Genomic DNA, 18,785 nt, shown 5'->3' with positions numbered 1-18,785 from the left:
GGCAGTTTAGGAAGACTGAAAAGCCAGAGCTGAGATTTTGAGCCCTGTGTTTCCTTCTGGCTGGGATACACTAACTTAGAGGTTTTGGGGCAGAGAGGACCTGTGCCCAGGGCCTCCTTGAGAGGATTTTATTATTTTAAATCTTAAGCCAAAGAGAGAGTGTGTGATGAAAGATCTTTTTCCCGATCTCTTCTCCGTGTGTGTGACTTCAGCTTTGGGTCTGTGGCCATGGGCATCTTTTACGAACTGTAAAAAATATATGCTTGTCCTTTGAAGTCAGTGATTCTTGAACACGCAGATGAGCCACCGAGCACCCCTCCCGTTCGTCTGAGTAATAAATTCTGCAGTCCGTTCTTTATGATGGTGGGTCATATTCCTAACCACCAATAAATATTGTAAAGTACTTTCGCTGCAGCCGTGCTAACCCAGGGCATCTGTCATTCCGGTTGCTGCTATTAGGAATTATTGGACTGAACCACTGGTGGAGACAGCACGGGGGGGTGAGTATGGCGGTGGTGACGCTCTCTGCCCTTCTGTGTGTTTGGCATAAAAAAACCCCAATCATGCTGCATATTAATTATGATTCGGTGTGGGCAAACACAGCCACCTTCTGTGGGCTGAAGCTCGGAGCAGGAGACGGGGGCTCTGCCGGCCGGGGCACCTCTCACTTTCCAAGTCAGCAGACCCATCTTTCTGATGCTATACTGTAAATTTATTTCACCTCGGAGAGTAAACAGATATATTGGAGCCCCAAGGGTTCATGGGTAGCGTATTTACAAAGGAGCCTCTCCGCCAGCCCGTGCCACCGCTGCTAATGAGAGCGGTCATTAAGTAAATGAGACGTCGCCTTTAGCTGGCTTAGGAGTCGCACACTAAGGGGAGAAGATATTTAATTGAAACCCGCACACAGGCTTCCCCACATGTGACCGCTGTAAGGGAGGCAGCTGCCTCCCCTCTCCTCCCCCGTCCACCCTGCACCCCCCATGTAAATTTCATGATTGCTTTCCGTGATGTCATTTTGGAGGAGGACAGACAATAGCTGTGGGGAAAGGTAAGTCCGTGTTATGCTCTTTCGCTGACAAAGGCAGACATCCAAGTGCTTGGCTTTTCCCCTTGGACCGAGGCAGGGAGAGGGCGCGCGAGCAGAGTTGATTTCTAAGATGAAGGCGTTCTTTGCAGGAAAAGCAGGTCTGGGGACGGCTTTTTAAAGCTGCTCTGTCGGACTGAGGCTTTCTTCTTCCGCCGGGTCTGCCCGTGGCTGTTTTCCTTCCCTTTCTGTCCCTCCCTGGCTGGTTCACGGGCTCGGCCTCTCTGAGAGGCTCGTGGGCATGTAGTGCGTCTGACAGAAAAGACACTGGGGGGACCGTGTGCCGAGACGGGAAACTTTATGTGCATTTCTGGACGAGGAGCACAGGTGTATCGGCAGCCGTGGGACCCAGACGCTATGTGGTGGGGGAAAACGTTACCTCCTGAAGCAGAAGACCTCGCCGGACTCAGAGCTGCTGCCTCGCGCGAGCCCCCATCTGAGACGCGGAGGAGAGGTGGTCATGTGAGCATTTTGTCTTTGCGTGTCACGTATTTCTAAACTTAAGGAACAGCGTTTAGGGTGCATGTGTCTGTGGGATAGGCGCACAGAGCTAAATGCCGGCTGCTCATCTCCGCTGATTTTCCTGCGGTGATGGGGGTCACTGGTGTGGCTGTTTACAATCTTAGCGTGACTGGATTTGTGTATTTAAAGCCAGAGATCAGGCTTGGCCAGGACGACGGCAGGAGCTTCGGACGACATAATGTCATTGCCTGTGGGATGATGTGTTCTGGGGCTGGGGACTTTGTTCTGTCCTCTGGATTCGCTTCCTTCTTTGTGAATCAGGAAGTAAATATGCCTCCGGTGGCTCTGGTGTGTGGGGGTCCCCACCACGAGGATCCTGTTCACTGTGTTGAGTCACGGAGGGCTGTTCTGGTCCCACTGCTACCTTTGCATCTGTGGGACCTCATCCTGGCCCAGTGGGGTATGTAATTTCTGAAACAAAACCTCTGAGAGGTGTGTCTGGTCGTGGCCATCACACTGCGTCACTCGATGGTGCTAATGACAGTGATTATTACTATTATCCTTTTGGGAGAGGGAAGTGAAAGATTTTGCCCCAGGCATGTAAAGTACAACAACTACAACAGCCAGAGATCAGAGACAGCTGAGGACATCTCTGAGGCTAGTGGCTGAGTGAACAAAAGGCAGGAGGAGTTGTTGGGCCAAACCTGGAGGAGGTGAGCCTCAGTCTGGGTGAGAGGCTTGGACCCTGCCCCTTGGGATGCTGAGGGAGCTTGCCCGGCCCTCCCTCCAGCCTGGTGTGTGTGCGGGGGTGGGTGTCCTTGCCTGGGGCTGGGCGGGCGCTGGGGAGAGGCCCAGGTTCCTGGCCACCAGGGCTCCCTTCCCATTGGTCCTTGGCCGTGATTATCACGTCCTCCCATATGGCCCCGTTAATTAACGGTAAACAAAAGAGTGGGGGAGCCGAGATTGGAGTTTCGTGGTGCTGGTGGGGAGGGTCACCCATAGGGCAGGACTCTGCCTGTCACCCCAGAGCTGCTCACTGTGCAGACCGGGTTGGTCAGGGTTAGAGGGTACCTTGTTTGCAAAGAGGAGGTGGCAGCTCTGTGACCCCGTCTGTGCCCTGGAGCTGGAGACAGAGGCCCTGCGCCTGGGTGACCCCTGATCTCACAGGATGTTGAAGGGTGGAGGGGGCTCAGCGGGGGCTGTGAGTGACACGGGGGCCTGTCCGTCCTGGAAGTACCTGAGCTCTGACTTCCTTGGACCATAGGCCCCGAAGTGGGCCTGGGAACTCACCAGGGCAGGGGAGCTGCTTCTGGCTATAACCCAGGGGCCTGGGGGACGCTCAGGCATTGTCCGCAGGTCTGGAGGCAGCCCCAAATATTCAGAGCCAATGCTCTGGGTGCTCTTGGGAGATTCTGGGCAAGGCAGCTGTCGCCCATCGCCCTGAGTGCTGCTGGAGCCCAAGGCGGGGAGCGTGTGGGCAGAGACTTCAGGGCTGCGTGCTGCTGGGTTCCCGAGGTGGGGCGGCGGGTCACAGCAGCGTTTCTGGGAAAGACCAGTCAGTGCCCGGAGGCCTCAGGGAGAGGCTGGCAGAGTGTGTGCTGCCGTGGGGGTCCTCTCTGGGCACCAGACCCTCCCCGGGCCTATGGCAGTGCAGGTTTGGCTGGCGTTTGGCCAGCTGCCTGGCCCTGGCCGTGGACGGCACTCTCCCTGGTGCTGCTCAGAGCCCAGACCCTCCCCTCTGGGCCCCATTGTCCTCCTCTGGGCTGGGGTCGCTGAATGGGTCCATGAGGACCCCCGGGGGGCCTCTGTGTGAGTGTGTGGGTTGGGGCAGGGAGGATCTGTGCTAACTCTGGCTGGGGAGGCGAGAGTGTGTAACACAGAGCTGGGCCGACCACACTCCTGATGGTGCCCACACCTGGGCGATGGTTTGCATGGACCAGCACTGTAGCCGAGAAGTGCCCCCTGGGCCTCCCTCCACGGCCCGGATGGCAGTGGGCAGGCTGGTGGGGCTGAGCGGCTCCTGGATGGACCTCGCGAAGAGGCGTGTCTGCTGGGTGAAGAGTGAGGAAGGCTTAGGGCTGCCCAACCCCCGCCCGCCTGGGGACAGTGGGGCCCGGAGCGCCCAGAACACCGCAGTCAGCCTGGGCCTGGAGCAGACCGGGAGGCAGGAAGCTGGCCTGGCCTGCTGGGCCGAGCCGCATCTGCCGGGCCAGAGGGGACTGTCAGTGGTCACCTGATCCTGGGGCAGGCAGGGCACCAGGCAGCCGGGCAGACTTGCACATTACTCAGGCATACGGGAAAGGTAAACCCAGCTCCTGTCCTGGCCCTGGAAGACCCATCCCAGACCTTGTTTTTTGTTGGCTTCAGAGGGGGAGGGCCCCTTCCTCCAACCCCCCACCCCCTCCCCCAACTTCTAGAGCCAGCCCTCTGCTCTGGCCTTGTGGACTCACTCATGGATAAACCAGAATTGGGTTGTCTATCGATGTAATTTTAACAGGAATTTTGTGGTGTGAGTCTACAGGAAAATGGTCTTTGGAGCCAACATTTTGAGATTAGTCAGCCTGAAAGATGCTGTGTTTCCCAGAAGGACGGAGCACGGCTGCCGCAGGTCCCGTCCCCCCAGGTGGGCTCTGTCCTCCCTGAGAGCCCCTGACCAGGGGCCGCCCACTGTCCGGCCCACAGCTCTTGTTGGAGGCTTCAGTCTCAGGTTCTCAGGGTACTTTCTGTCTTCCCTGAGTGTCACTTAAGAAAACCCTCAAAACGAAATGAGGGAGACTTTTTCCCCAACTCAAAGTGTTTTTGCTCTCAGGCTTGTATCAAGCTTCACAGAGGAGAGAATAACACTTGCAATCAGTGTCCTTTTCATTTTCCGCATTGCCGAGGCTGGCCTTGTGCCCCTCGCACACCTTTCCCTTCGCGGACCCATGCGGTCGGGAGCAAAGGCACTTTTCTTGTGAGAACGGGGGCTTTGCCCCTACTTCATCCCCCTTTCACTTTAAAATTTGCACTTAAAATAATGCAGTGTTATTTCAATCAAGCAGAATGAAAATAACTCAGAGGACTGCTCCAATCTGCCCCAGCCTGCCTGAGTACCCCTGCGTCTGTGGGGTTAGTCCAGCGGCTGGAGGGTCGCTGAGCAGGAGTGAGTGTCCCAGACCTGTGGTTGCCGTCGGAGGAGCCCTGGAAGCCGGAAGGGGCTGCGTGCCAGGGGGCTGTGACCCGGGAGCAGGGGGTTGCTGGGGGGCTGCGCGTTGGACAGGCCCTTGAAGGACCGGCTAGCTGGGTCTCTCTGCATCGCTCATGGTGGTGGGTAAGGTGTGAACGTGTGTGTGTGCACGTGTGCGAGCTCACACGCGTGCCTATGTATGTGCGCCCGCGTGTGCTCACGTACATGTGCGCTCTCATGCGCGCGCACGTATGTGCATGTGTGCTGACGCGCACGCTTATGTATGTGTGTCCTCGCAAGTGCGTATGTATGCACGTGTGTGCGCACACCTGTGTGCATGTGTATGTGTGCGTACGTGCCTGTGTGCTCACACGTGCGCGTTTATGTGTGCATGCACATGTGCGCTCATGCGTGTGCGTGTGTGCTCGTGCACGTGCATGTGTGTGCGTGCATGTTTGTGTGCTCGCACGTGCGTGTGTTCGTGCGTGCCTGTGTGCACGCATGCGATGTAGACGTTGGGAGGAAGAGTGGACGCACCATATGGTCTGAGTTGCTGACAGATTAGCCCGCCGGCTCCCACCTCACCCTCACGCCTGGCTTCACACCTTGATCGTGTTCGACATCAGTCCCAGGCTGCCGGCAGAAGCCATCTGCGTCCTCTCGTTGTTTCCCATTTTGTTGCCTAAAAACTACACATCAGAGGTGTAGCAGAAGGAAGAGGGTCCCGGAGCTCCAGGGCTGCTCGGCCTCTGCCTGGGAGGGAGAGGATCTGAGGTTCTCTCTGCTGGGCCAGAGCTTAGAGCCTCCTTAGGCCTCTGGTGCCTGCTTTAGGAGAGCTCAGATGTTGGGTGTGAGGCCCCGGGTCACAGGACAGCAGACCCACAGCTCTGAGGGCCCGAGGGACACCCTGAGTCCAGAGCACTTCAGTCTGTCCATCCATAGGCCTGTGGGGTCCTGACTTCAGACGGCTCTGCGTGCCGAGGGGGTCCCAATGGGAAGGGAAGCCTGTTCTCCGAGAGGGTTTTCGTAGACCCAGCGCATCGCCTGCCACATAAATAAGGAGCTTGGGGATGAGGGTCCCTTCGGCCCTGGGTTTCCTGGGGCAGTGACTGTCCTAGGGTTCCCCACACTTGGTGGTTCAAAGCGACCCGCTCAGTCATGGACTGCTAAGTGAACAATTAATTGGTTCGTTAATCACTGTTTTGTGCATGGAAAACTCTGGTTCTCCAAAGTAAAGAGTGCCTCTTGTTAATATTCCCCCCTTCCAAAGATTTTATTTATGTATTAGAGAGAGAGAGCGTGAGAGAGAGAGCACACGAGCAGGGGGGAGGGAGAAGCAGACACCCCACTGAGCAGGGAGCCCAACTTGGGACTTGATCCCAGGACCCGGGAACCGCGACCTGAGCTGAATGCGGACGCGTCACTGATGGAGGCCCCCGGCGGCCCTTGTGCGTACTTTTCGATGGTCTGATGTTGTTCTGGCCAGACGGTTCAGGTTTTCGTGTGATCAGTTTTGTATCCATGTGGCCTAGGCTCCAGCCCCGGCCTCAGGGGCTTCTTGATGCCCCCTTGGCCCCGAAGCAGGTTCATGGCGGAGGGAGGTGTTAGCGCAGGTTAACGCCGTCCTCCCCATGACACACAGAAACCAGCGGTTTCTGCCGACCGGGAAGGGCCGTGGGCCTGTGGCTTTCTCTCATCCCACTGTTCTGATGTTCCCTGGGGAAGGCCACTGGGGCCGTTGGAAAAGCTCACAGAGGCCCCCAAGTGCTGAAGTCGCCGGGGTCTAAGTGCTGGGCACATCCCCCGCCCCCGAGGGAGGAGAGAGGTGGATCTGTTATCGGAACTGCATCTGGCGCAGCTCTGTCGCCCTGGAAGGCCGCTGGAGCAGGTCACGAGGGCGGCTTGGCTCTCCTGGCTGCAAAGCCCGCGGTCAGCCCCCAAGCCGAGAGCCTGCTGCTGGGTGTGGATCCCCTCACACTCTCAGCGTGCGGGCTGACCCGCCGGCCTCCGAGGACCCGCATGGACTCCAGAGTCGTTCCTGTGATCAGGGTGCACTCCTGGAGGGCACACTCCCGAGCACGTGTGTGCACGGGGGGCCGGTTCTTCCCAGGCTTGTTTGGCTCTGCGTCCTCCCAGTGAGGGCCCCCTTCCTGCCCCAAGCCCCTCGGATGCCAGTCACCTGTGGTCTGTGTGAAGTGTTCCTGTTCTCTCCAAATTCTGCGGGAAATTGCATGCTGGTTCTCGGTATGCTGGGCACTGTCCGTCCAGACTGGGAAATCAGCACGGGCATCACCCCAGTATTTCCAAGGCTTAAAGGCAGGAGGGTGGGGCTGTTGCTGGGCGGTGCTAGGAGGATGACGGGTGGGTTCCCCCTCCCCCACCAGAAAACTGGGGGGGCTCTGAGCCCTGGAGCAGGGGCAGCAATTAAACTCGCTGGGGAGCAGCTGCCTCCTGCCAGCCGCCTGCGGCTCGCCCTTCTCCCCCTGAACAGGATTGCTTCCGTTTCTTGCAGAGGGACTGGGGTGGGAGAAGGGAAAGGACACCGCTGTCAAGCCATCTCTCCCACCACAGGGCTGCCGGCGCCTGGCTGGACGGTGCCTGGATCCCCAGGCTGGCTGCCTGAGAGCCTTCTCACTGAGCTGGACATGAGCAAGGGTATGGATAGACCCTAAAGGGAGGGCTGAGCAGATTTCATTCTGTTTGTGCGAGGGAGAGCCCCTACTAGTTGGGTCACTTTCAAGGGCCTAAATAAAGCGTGGTTTCCAGGAAGATGGGAGTGGCCCTTTCTCCTGTCCCAGGGCTGGACAGTTCTGACTGAGGAAGGGGTTTCTGGGACTCAGGATGAGAGGCACAGGAGCAGAATTCCAGAGAAGGGCGCTCCTGATCCTGGGAGGCCAGTGTGTCCTCTGAAGACCCAGGAAGGTGCCCAGAAACTAGCCCTCCTGGTTCCCAGCCTGCTGGATAAGGCCAGAACTGTCCCTGCCCCTTCCCACTGCCTTTGGTTCCCTCTGTGGACCTCTTTGTGCTCCCTAAGGCTGAGACAGGCCACTCTAGCTGTATGTGGTCTGAAGGGCGTCTGTGATTTCCACTCAGGGAGCCAGGCCCATGGGTCAGCCTCCCCATCCAAACTCTCCTTTCCTGAGCCCTTGGTGTGGCCCAGGCTCTGGGCCTTGGAGAGCAGTCACGTGGACACCTGATGAGTGGTTGGGTCCTGTGGGGGGATTTTGGGGGCCTGGGAGCTGTGTGGGTGCAGGGAGGTAAGGGGACCCTTTCCCCAGCACCTCCTCTGGCCTGTAGCCTGGCTTGCTCAGTGGGGTGGGCCAAGGTGAGTAGGAGGGAGCCCCTCACCTCAATGCCTTTGTGGACACAGTAGCCGCACCCATTCCCCTGCGGCTAGTGTCCTGTTCTCTGTTTCTCTGTTTCTCCTGTTGGCCTGTCCTCCTGGTGCGGGGGAGGGAAACACGGGTCTCCTGGAAGCCGCCTGCTCCTCATGTGGGGACAGAGCACGTGTGCTGAGGCTCTGGCTCGGAATTTGTCTTGCCAGGCTGGGTGGAGATGGGGATTGGGGTCACTATTGAACCCGACTTGGGTGGGGAGGAGGTTCTCGTGGAAATCCTGTGAGCACCTGCGTGGAGCAGGGCGTTGAGCTGAGTGGTTTCCTCCCGATGCCTTCATTCCTGGCTGGGGCCTGGGTGTTCGGGGCCGGCCACCACCCACAGCGCCTCTCCGGGGACACTGGGCGCCCCGGGGCAGAGCTCCCCCCACTCCATCGGGAGCTCCTCCCTCCCTTCCCTGCGGCTCCCTGACGGGCCTCCCGGAGAGCTGTCCTGTGATTTGGTTTGGAAAGTCATTATTACCACCAGGCGATGTGGCTGTTGTTTTTACAGTGTTCGTAAGGTTAAAAGAAATAATAATAATAATAATATAAGAAAGACTCAGCCCCAGTCACTGCCTGCAACATGCTATTTGCATTTTTAAGGAAACACTTCTTTGAGACAGCCTGGGTGAAAGGTCACGATTTGCATATAAATGGAAGAGAAAGTGTGTGAAGCTGAAAGTTACATCTGTATTATTTTCTCAGCAGTGAGCTGCTGTTGGAGAGAGTAAGGGACATGGCTTGGATGTGGCTTTTATAGAATAAAGTACCAGCGAGGCTGATTTAGCAGCAGAATAATGAGAGAAATGTGCAAGGCTGTGGGATTGCCGACTTCCCTGCCCCACCTCCCCCTTCTCTCATTTTCACCCAAACTCAGCAAAAGCAGGTCTGCCTTGCTCCACTCAGCAAGTCTCCATTTTACTTCCCTCTGAATTCCAGCTAAAAAAAAAGAAAGAAAAAAAAAAAAAGGAAAGAGAGAGAGAGGAAAACTCGCGCTCGTTTCCCCCTGGGTCCCGATTGTGTTTCCAGAAGGTGGTTCAGTGGGTGCTGACGCGGCTTCCGGACTCCCCAAACCCAGGGCAGAGGCCCCACTGCAGTCGTGCTGTCTTCCCCAGCCCCGAGCCGAGACGGGCCCGCAGGTCTGGCCCCTGAGAGGTGGGTGCGGAGGAGAGGTCGCTCGGGCCTGGGAGCTGCTGGCGGGGGAAATGAGGGGTCTCCAGGGTGCCCCGCCTTCCCTGCAACCCCTCCCTGAAATGTTCAGGGCACAGGTGCCTCTTCCTTTTGGATTTTCAAGGTTGTTAGACTCCCCAACGGCCCACCCTGCCCCACTGTCCCTGGGCTCTCTGAGGGGACTCCAGGCCCGGCTGGGGCAGGGCCGAGTTGGATCTGGCCTGGGCCCAGAAACGTTTTCGCCCTTGTGGGCTTCCAGGAGCCGCATGCCGGACTGTGGAAGGTAGAGACGTGCAGCTGGGGGGGGGGCCTGAGGACCCCCTCCTGGGTTCTGGCTCCGACCCCTCCTCACAGGGGCCTCCACTGACCACCTGTTACTGAGATCACACCCCACACCCTGTTATTTTGAAAATATACTTTGAAAGAAGCTCCAGCTCATGGACACGTTTCAGATCCAGGACAAAACCCATTTTCCCAGCCGCTTGAGAGTACATTTGCCACGTCTATGTCCGTCGCCCAGAGTGCTCGTTTGGGTGTTTCCGACGAAGAAGGGTTTCTCCTCCAGAGTCACTGTCACAGTGTGGACGCCTAGTCCTTGGACGGGGTCCGGACGCCTCCAGCTGTCTCGAAGGATAGGCTCAGAACCCTGCTCTGTTTGGTCGTGATCACGACCTTTGCCTTCTGGAAGAATGCTTGTCTGTTTTGTAGTGCGCCCCTCAGTTCAGGTTTGTTGGCTGCGCCCTGTGACTGGGCTTGGCCTATGTGGGGCCAGTGGGAGTCAGGCCGTCCCCCCTGCGTTGCGTGGTGACTTTGCTCGCTGGGTCAGACGGCGCTGTCCACTCTCTTGATGAAAGGACACTGCTGTTCCTTTGCAATTTGTAAGTATTTGGGAAGGGAATTTGAAGCCATGGAAATACCTCATTCCTCATCAAACTACCAATTTACTTGTTTTTATTGAAACCTGTATTGACTCATGATTTATTTCATCCAAAGGGTTGTACCTGTTATTTCGATGCTTGTCGCTGTGGGCCGGTGAGGTCACCCCAACTGGCCGCGCGTCCCCCTGCCTCCCTAAGGCTTTGCCTGGACTCTTGCTCAGCCCAGGCTCCTGGGCTGCCTTCCTGGCCAGAGCCTCGAGTCCTCCCCCGACGGCACGTTTCCGTGGGAGGACCTGGTGCTGGACGGGCCCCCAGCCTCTGAGTGGACCCGTGTGCAGACACACACGTGCACACGCACACGCACGCTCACAGTTACACGCATCGTTGCACCTGCGTCTGAACTGAAGTCTCCATTTTCTCTCAGTATCAAAGACCGCAAGTCTGCACAGATACTCCAACACTGTTCCCCCACAGGGTACGTTTGAGGTTTCTGCCTTTCTCTGTGTGTAACTTCTTCCTCCAACAGTGAGAAACCTGGTGTCCATCATCCTTAAAATAAGCACTGATTTCATCAATCCCGGTTCCCTCCTCACCCGCCCTCCGCTTCGGGCCAGGCCTTCCCGGGGTTGTCTTCTCCTCCTGGTTGGGATCTGACGTTAGGGGGACTCAGGCCTAGTTTGCCCAGGCCTGCAGGTCTGCGGGCTGTGCTCCAGGACAGACCCCATGCAATGGATTGCCTCACGACTGGATTCCTCGAGTTCTTACGTCGAACAGCGTCTTTGTTCTTTTATTTTCACCGCTGGGCCAAGTCCTATGTGCCAGGATTAATTCCTATCCAAGTTTTTGTTTTTCTTGTACATAATCACACACAACCCTGCCCCCCGGCTTACTCAGGGTCCAGTGGCTGGCACGTTTTGGTGCCTATGTGTCTCCTGAAGTATTTTTATTCTACTATCTGCCTTGCCTGGTGTTTTGTCTGAGGAGAGACAGCACCCAGGTTGATTTTCTTCTTCTTCTTCTTCTTTTTTTTTTTAAAGATTTTATTTATTTATTTGATAGACAGAGATCACAAGTAGGCAGAGAGGCAGGCAGAGAGAGAGGAGGGAGCAGGCTCCCTGCAGAGCAGAGAGGCTGATGCGGGGCTCGATCCCAGGACCCTGGGACCATGACCTGAGCCGAAGGCAGAGGCTTTAACCCACTGAGCCACCCAGGCACCCCTGAGGTTGATTTTCAACCTTACAGTTTTGAAGGTCTCGCTTCCCTGTTGAGAAACCTGATGCCATTCTGATGATATCTTTCATTTGTGACCTTTCCCCCATGGATCTTCTAGGATCCTCTTGGTATTCCTGGTATTTCAGAATTTTATTGTGCTCAGCTTGGTTGGAGCGGATCTTTGTTTCGTTAACTGCTAGGTATTTAATGGGTCTTTTAATATAAAAATATGATTTCCTTTAGTTCTGGCAAATTATTTTTTATTAGTTAATTCGTACTTTTCCCTCCCTTTTTTTGATTCTCCTCTTTTGGAACTCTGGAGTCAGGTGTTAGGTCTCACCTAGTTTCTCTCCTTATTAACTTTTCTAGTGCCTGTCTTCATCTCTGCCTGCTGGGTCTTGTACTGGATTCTTTTTTTTTTTTTTTTTTAAAGATTTTATTTATTTATTTGACAGACAGAGATCACAAGCAGGCAGAGAAGCAGGCAGAGAGAGAGGGGGAAGCAGGCTCCCCGACGAGCAGAGAGCCCGATGCAGGGCTCGGGGCTCAATCCCAGGACCCTGAGATCATGACCTGAACTGGAGGCAGAGGCTTTAACCCACTGAGCCACCCAGGTGCCCCTGTACTGGATTCTTTATGTGCGTTTTACATTTTATTTCCAAATTGGGAAAGACAGACACAGCGGTGTGAAGCCTTCCCAAGTAACTCTCACATCAGTCTCCAGCTCCCACCCCTGGCTGCACTCCCCCTAGATGCACTCCCCCCCTCCCCCCAGGGTTCTGGTGCACAAGCGTGGGGAAGGTCTTGGGAGCAGGGATCTGGAATGGGGATCTTGCTCTGAGCTAGGAGAGGGGCCGGACTGCCTCCTGTATCCCCAGGGAGCCACGGGACTTGGACCTCTGTACCCTCTGAGGGCCTTGTCTTCCCGCCTCCGGAGGGACCGTCTGGACCTCACGGTTTTGGGTTTGGAGAGTCTCTGGGTCTAGAGGGTGGGATTCTGGGCTGCGGTCCCTCCAGGTGTCTCCTGGGACATGTGGTTGGTTTTGTGTGGGCCTTAAACTATGTCTACATTTTTATTCTAACCCTTTTCTTCTTGACTTCCTGGGCTTTGCCTTGAGTCTAAGCGGCAGGCGGGAAGGCCTGGGAGCTGAGGGGTTGGAGGAAGATCAAGATGAAAAACAGAAAAAATTTATTTTATTTGTTTATTTATTATTTTTATTATTTATTTATTTTCATTCCATTTATTTATTTATTTTTAATTTTTTCTGTTTTTTAAAGATTTTATTTATTTATTTATTTGACAGAGATCACAAGCAGGCAGAGAGGCAGGTAGAGAGAGGGGGAAGCAGGCTCCCTGCTGAGCAGAGAGCCCGATGCGGGACTCGATCCCAGGACCCTGGGATCATGCCCTGAGCTGAAGGCAGAGGCTCAACCCACTGAGTCACCCAGGCACCCCATGTTTTTCCTTTCAAATGGCAAAACGTGTTCTTACAATTCCATGGTCCAGGGTAGATTCTGTTCATGGCTTTGTGGGGATGTGGGAGAGTCGGGGGAGGGTTGGGGCACTGCCAGGGTTTCGATCTGCCTGAGGGCCGGGAAGCCGAGGGGGGAAACAGGGCCCTGGGCTGGGGTGGCTGGAGCTCGCTGGCCTGGGGCACGGAGGCCTCAGTGACACGCAGGCAGAGGCGGGACGGGGCCCAGGTTGGGGAGAGATGGGCCGAGCCAGCAGTGGAGCATCCCGAGCGCCGAGGGTATCTGTGCCGCATCCGCCCCAGTGTGTGGCACAGAAGCTCTGGTCCTGCTCACCAGGTGGCTGGGGGCTGCGTCTCCCATCCTTGCCCTGCCCTTCATGGCCTCCAGGAGAGAGGGGCTGGGTAGCCCGGGCCCTACCAAGACATGGGCTCAAAACCCGGGCCCAGGCTGGGAGAACCAAAGGCAACCCACTCCAACCTCCAGGGCTGAGAGCCACTTGGGTTCGCTGAGCTGGTTTTGCTGAGAGCCACGTGCCTCCTGGCCAGGGGCTCACACATCACGGTGGGAGGCAGGGCAGCCCTTGTGGTCAGAAAAGTGCTTTCGATCTGGGCACGATGGTCCCCCTAAAGTTACCCAGAATGCACGAAATCCCCCACGCAGGGCCCCTGACACGTGAAGCTGTCCTCGCCCACCCCTAGCTCCACTTTCCTCTGGGACCTGGTGTTCGGCGCCTGCCCCGCCTTGCCACCCTCAAGGTTCACGGCCCTGGGCTACGCCGGAAGCTGCAGAGGGCATCTGACCTGTGCAGGCCTCTGTCCTCCATCGAGCCGGCCATTGTAGCCCAGGGGGGGAGCCCTGGTGAGTGAGCGCTCCAGTGGGTCTGGGGACTCACTCTGGGGCCCCTCTGTGTGTGCCACGGGCTGCTAGAGGACAGCATTATGGGAATATGATCTACATATCATATCATATAATCATATAATTCACCCATTAGAAGCACACAGCTCAGGGGTCTCAGCGTATCGAGGGCTGTGCATCTGTTACCACGTCTCGCTCCTGAACGAAACCCTGGGCCCACGCACCACGGCGCCCCACTTGCCCCCGCCCGGCCCTCCCGGCACCCCCGGCAGCTGGTCTCCTGACCTACTCTCGGTGTCTGTGGATTTCCCGTTTCTGGGGCTTCTGTAAATTCCGTTCCATAAATACGGAGTGGTACAATCTGTGGCCCTCGTGTCTTGACTTTGAGGTTCGCCACCTCGTACCGTGTGTGAGCACGTGTGCACTCTCGTTGCCTGACAGCGGCTGGCGGCGTTTTGTTTCTCCCATTCAGCAGCGAAGCGCACCCTTGGCCTTTCTCCATTTTCCGACTAGTCGGGATAAAGTGAGATCAGTTGTTATGCACAAGGCTTGGAGCGGGCGACTGTTTCCTTTTCTCTCGGGTCGGTGTCTAGGAGAGGAGCTGCTGGGTCGTATGTTTTTCTATTTAATATTTTGAAGAATTGCTGGGTTGTTTCCCAAAGTAGTTGTGCCATTTTGTGTTCCCATTGGGAATGTATGAGGGTTTCAATTTCTCCATATTCTCTCCAGCACTTGTTGTTGTCTGTTTGTTTTTTAAAATTATAGCCATTTCAGTGGGTGTGAAGTGGTGTCTCATTGTGGTTTTGCTTAACATTTCCCTAATGGCTAGATTTTGAGCATCTTTCCCTCCCTCCCTCCCTCCTTCCTCTCTTTCCTTCTTTCTTTCTCTTTCCTTTTTTCTTTCTTTCTTTCTTTCTTTCTTTCTTTCTTTCTTTCTTTCTCTCTCTCTCTCTTTCTCTCTCTCTCTTTCTTTCTTTCTTCATTTTATTTTTTGCCAGAGAGAGAGAGAGAGAGAGCAGGAGCATAAGAAGGGGGAGTGGGAGAGGGAGAAGCAGGTTCCCCACCCAACAGGGAGCCTGACACAGGGTCGATCCCAGGACGCTGGGATCATGACCTGAGCCAGAAGACAGAAGCTCAACCAGCTGAGCCATCCAGGCGTCCTGAGCATCTTTTCATGTTGGTCGTTTACGTGTTGTCTTTGGAGAAATGTCTTTTCAAATATTTTGCCCGTTTTTAAAGTGGGTTATTTGTCATACTATGAAGTTTCAAGATTTTTTTAATGTATTCTGAATGAATTAGCTATTCATTTGTAAACAAATTAGATATATGATTAGATACATGATTTGTAAATATTTTCTCCCAGACTATGGGTTGTATTTTCACCCTATTGATGGTGTTTTTTTTTCTTTTTTTTTTTTTAAAGATTTTATTTATTTATTCATCAGAGAGAGAGCGAGAGAGCGAGCACAGGCAGACAGAGTGGCAGGCAGAGGCAGACGGAGAAGCAGGCTCCCAGCCGAGCAAGTAGCTCGATGTGGGACTCGATCCCAGGACGCTGGGATCATGACCTGAGCCGAAGGCAGCTGCTCAACCAACTGAGCCACCCAGGCGTCCCTGATGGTGTTTTTTGTCATGCAAAAGTTTTAAACTTTGATGAAATCTAATTTATCTATTTTTTTCTTTTATTGCTTATGCTTTTGGTGTCGCATGTAAGAAACCACCGCCTAACCCAGAGTCAGAAAGAGTTACTCCGATGTTACACAAGAGTTCTAACTTTTATGTCTGTGATTCATTGTGTGTTAATTTTTATGTATGGTGTGAGAGGGGTCTGACTTCATCATCTTGGTTATCCTATGTTCCTTGAATTGCCATATGAATTGTAGAATCAGTGTGTCAGTCTCTGAAAACAAGACAACAGCTGGAGAGGTCGGAAGTGGTCAGATTCCGGAGAGATGCAGCCAAAGGCAAAGGCAGGATGTGGGACCTGGGACGATCCCAGTGTTCATGCTGGAGAAGCTGATGGCTGCGCTTGGGGAAGGAAAAGCTTGAGTCCTGTGAGAAGCTGTTGCTATGAGCAGGGATGGAGTTGGAAGAGGCATCTGTGGGATGGCAGTGGGAGAGTGAGTGGGGCAGAGAGAGCGTGCACGGTGATGGAGGGGAGGCTCGGGGTGCAGGGTGAAGTGCGGGAGCTCCCACCAGACAAGGAGGGAGTCAGTGTAGTGGTGCACGATGGGGCTGTGGCACAGACGTTGGTGGTGATCGTCCACCCACCGTTGTGGTGGAGGGCAATAGGCGGAGGCCAGCTGGAGTGGGGAGTGAGGAGTGAAGTTAGCAGACTTCAGTCCCTTAAGAAACATGGCTGTGCAGGGGTGGAGATGGCATGGTAGCAGGGCTGGCTTGTGGAGTCCAGACGGCTAGTGTTCTTTAAATGTGGATGCTTCAAGCCTGTTGAAGAGTTGGAAAGCCCCAGGAAGGGTTCGGTTTAGAGGCGGTGATCAAATATTCGAGAAGAATACGGCTGATACTCTAGGTACCCTTTAATCAGTAATGGGAAGGAGGGGATATCAAGCCCAGATGGAGTGGTTAGCTCAACTAGCACGCAAGACCTCCCTCCCCGTGCTGGGGACAGAGCAGGGACAGAGAAGGGCTGGGGCCAAGGGGCTGGCATTTCCTGCTAAGTGGTGAGAACTTCTGATAAGTGTGCGTTGTGCTGGGGGAGCGTAGGAGAGCCCAGACGTGGGCTCTCTCTGCGTGAAGACCATTCCCCCTTTGCATGCTTGGTGAGGGGTGAGTGATGACAGCCTCTGGTTCCAAAGGCAGCCCACGGTCCCCAGAGACACAAAACCTAGTAAAGACTCTAAAGGCATTTTGACTTTTTGCAACAACCCCCTGAAGTCTTGCTCAGGTTCCTTGTCTTCTGTTCTTATCTTGGGGAGGGTCGGGAGGTTTTGAACTGAGGAAGGTACTGGGCTGTCAGTGCTGAGGCAGAGCTAGAAGGAGAGTGGTCCAGGAGCCCACTAGGAGGACTTACCATTCTGTGTGGGGCCCTCCAAGAGGCTGTGGGGTTGGGAGTGGGCACAAAACACCGTGTCTGGAAGGAGAAATGGGTGCCCAAAGTTTCCCAGATGGGCTGCCTGGGGGTCTCCCCAGATATGGGAAGGAGGGCTTCATGCTACCTTTTCAGGGGCCTGGCTGGGCTGCTTGCAGGCCTGCAGTGTTCTGAGTTGGGGTGGGTGGGTGTCATTAGCAGACAGACCTGGGTCTAGCCTGGATCATGGCTCTGACCCAGTGGAGGGAGATACCAAGTGATCTCTCAGGAGAGTCTCCTTACCGAGGACCCATGTGTATCTGCTAACAGGTCCTGGTTGCTTTCCGGAGCTTATCTGTCCACTAGAGTCCTGTCAAAGTGAGTTTGGGGTCTCTGTGGGGACGGAGGCTGGGCAGCATGGAGCAGGCAGGGTGCGCAGGGACAGGTCATGACCAGTGTCCCTGTCCTTGCCACCTGCTCCAAGCGGCTTGTTTGCTCTTTGTGTCTACAAGCAGGGCTTCAGAAGAACCCACTGGAGACCTAAAAAGGGAACCTGTCTTGAGGAAAACGTGCTTTTTGCTTGCAACTCCTGATGTAAAGGAAGTGATATTCTCACGCATTCCCTGTGCACTGGACACGGAAAGGTCACTTTGCACACATGCTCTAAATCCCCAGATGGTTCTTTCCTCCCACTTTGTGTGTGGATGGAGAAGGTGACTTGCCGGTCAGATGTGGGGCCAGGAGCCAGATCCGCATTACCCCTGCCTCTCCGCTGCCCTCATTGTGTCAGCTGGCTGTAGGACTTCTAGAAGTGGCATCTTGATGGGACCCCCGTGTCTCTGGCCTGGGGGCTCTGTAGTTGTCTGGGGGGTGTGGGGGTTTCCTCTGTGCAAGCTGGGGTGCTAGTTGCTCGGGACATGCCGTCAGGAGGGCTCTTGCCTGGGGTGGAGGCTGGCCACACGCACTTCCCAGTGGGGACAAAGAGGGCCGTGGGGGTGGTTCCCAGCAGCAAGGAGTACAGCTGCCCTTTACTGGGCTTCTCATAGTGCCTAGAGTTTGTCGCCAAACGTTTCCCAGGAAGAGAAGGAAATTGCATCAAGGTAAATCTGGGAGCTCATAAGTGAGGTTCTGGCCTGGGGGTGGGTCTTGTTTTACGTGTCCATCCCGGGGCAGGGCACTAAGTGCATCACGAGGGCGTCTGAGGCCATTAGACCCTCTGTTAGGAGGCAGGAGCTCTGTTTGCAGGTGGTCGTGCTGGAGCAGACATGAGCCCGAGCTGCTGCGAGGCTCCGGAGCACAAGGCTCTACCTGCTGACCCCCCCAGGGCAGGCAAGAGGGGCACACAGACAACCCGACGTCCCCTCACAGGCACTTGCAGCTCGCCTTGGCTGGGCTCCCCTGGGAAGCAGGCGAGACCGGGGGCAGAAAGAGCTTGTCCCCCCTCAGCTTCTAGGGTGCCCTGCTGGGGTGCGAGGAGGAGGGAGCCGTCCCCCTCCTGCCAAGATCTTAGGGTCTACTTCCTCCCCTTTGGCTGCCGGGGAGACGAGCTGCGGTTACCTCATGCATGTACATGCGTGACGGTGACCGAAAATTCCGCCTGCACCTTGCAGCTCAGCTCCAGGGGCAGGTTCTTCCCGGGAGGCACGTGTGGAAGGTCAGCCCCACGCGCCTGTGGCCGGGGACTCCCAGCTTCTGCTTTCGCCGGAGTTGATACGGGAGACTCTGTCCCCTTGTCAAGCGTGATGGGGGATTCTTGTGTCTCGCCTACCGAATGTCCTCCCTCCCCCACCGTGGGGCACCCCCTCTTCCCTCCTCACGCTTGTGGCATCTTCCTGGGGAGTTCAGGGCGACACCCCACGTTTCCAGCAGCGGCTTGGGAATGTGAACACCCAGTGGGTGGCCTGGTCCCCTTTGGAGCGTGCTGTTGACTGCTGGGCACCCACCCAGGAAGACCCATGCTGCTCACACTTCCCCGGAGGAGCCCAGTCCTCACAGGGTCCCCTGCAGGGGACCCAAAGCTCAGTGAGAGGGAGGCACACAGTAGGTGCACACAGTAGGTGTCAAATCCTGGTGTTTTT

This window comes from Martes martes (assembly GCF_963455335.1).
Source record: "Martes martes genome assembly, chromosome: 9".
Taxonomy (NCBI): Eukaryota; Metazoa; Chordata; class Mammalia; order Carnivora; family Mustelidae; genus Martes; species Martes martes.
Note: the sequence above shows the minus strand (reverse complement) of the source record.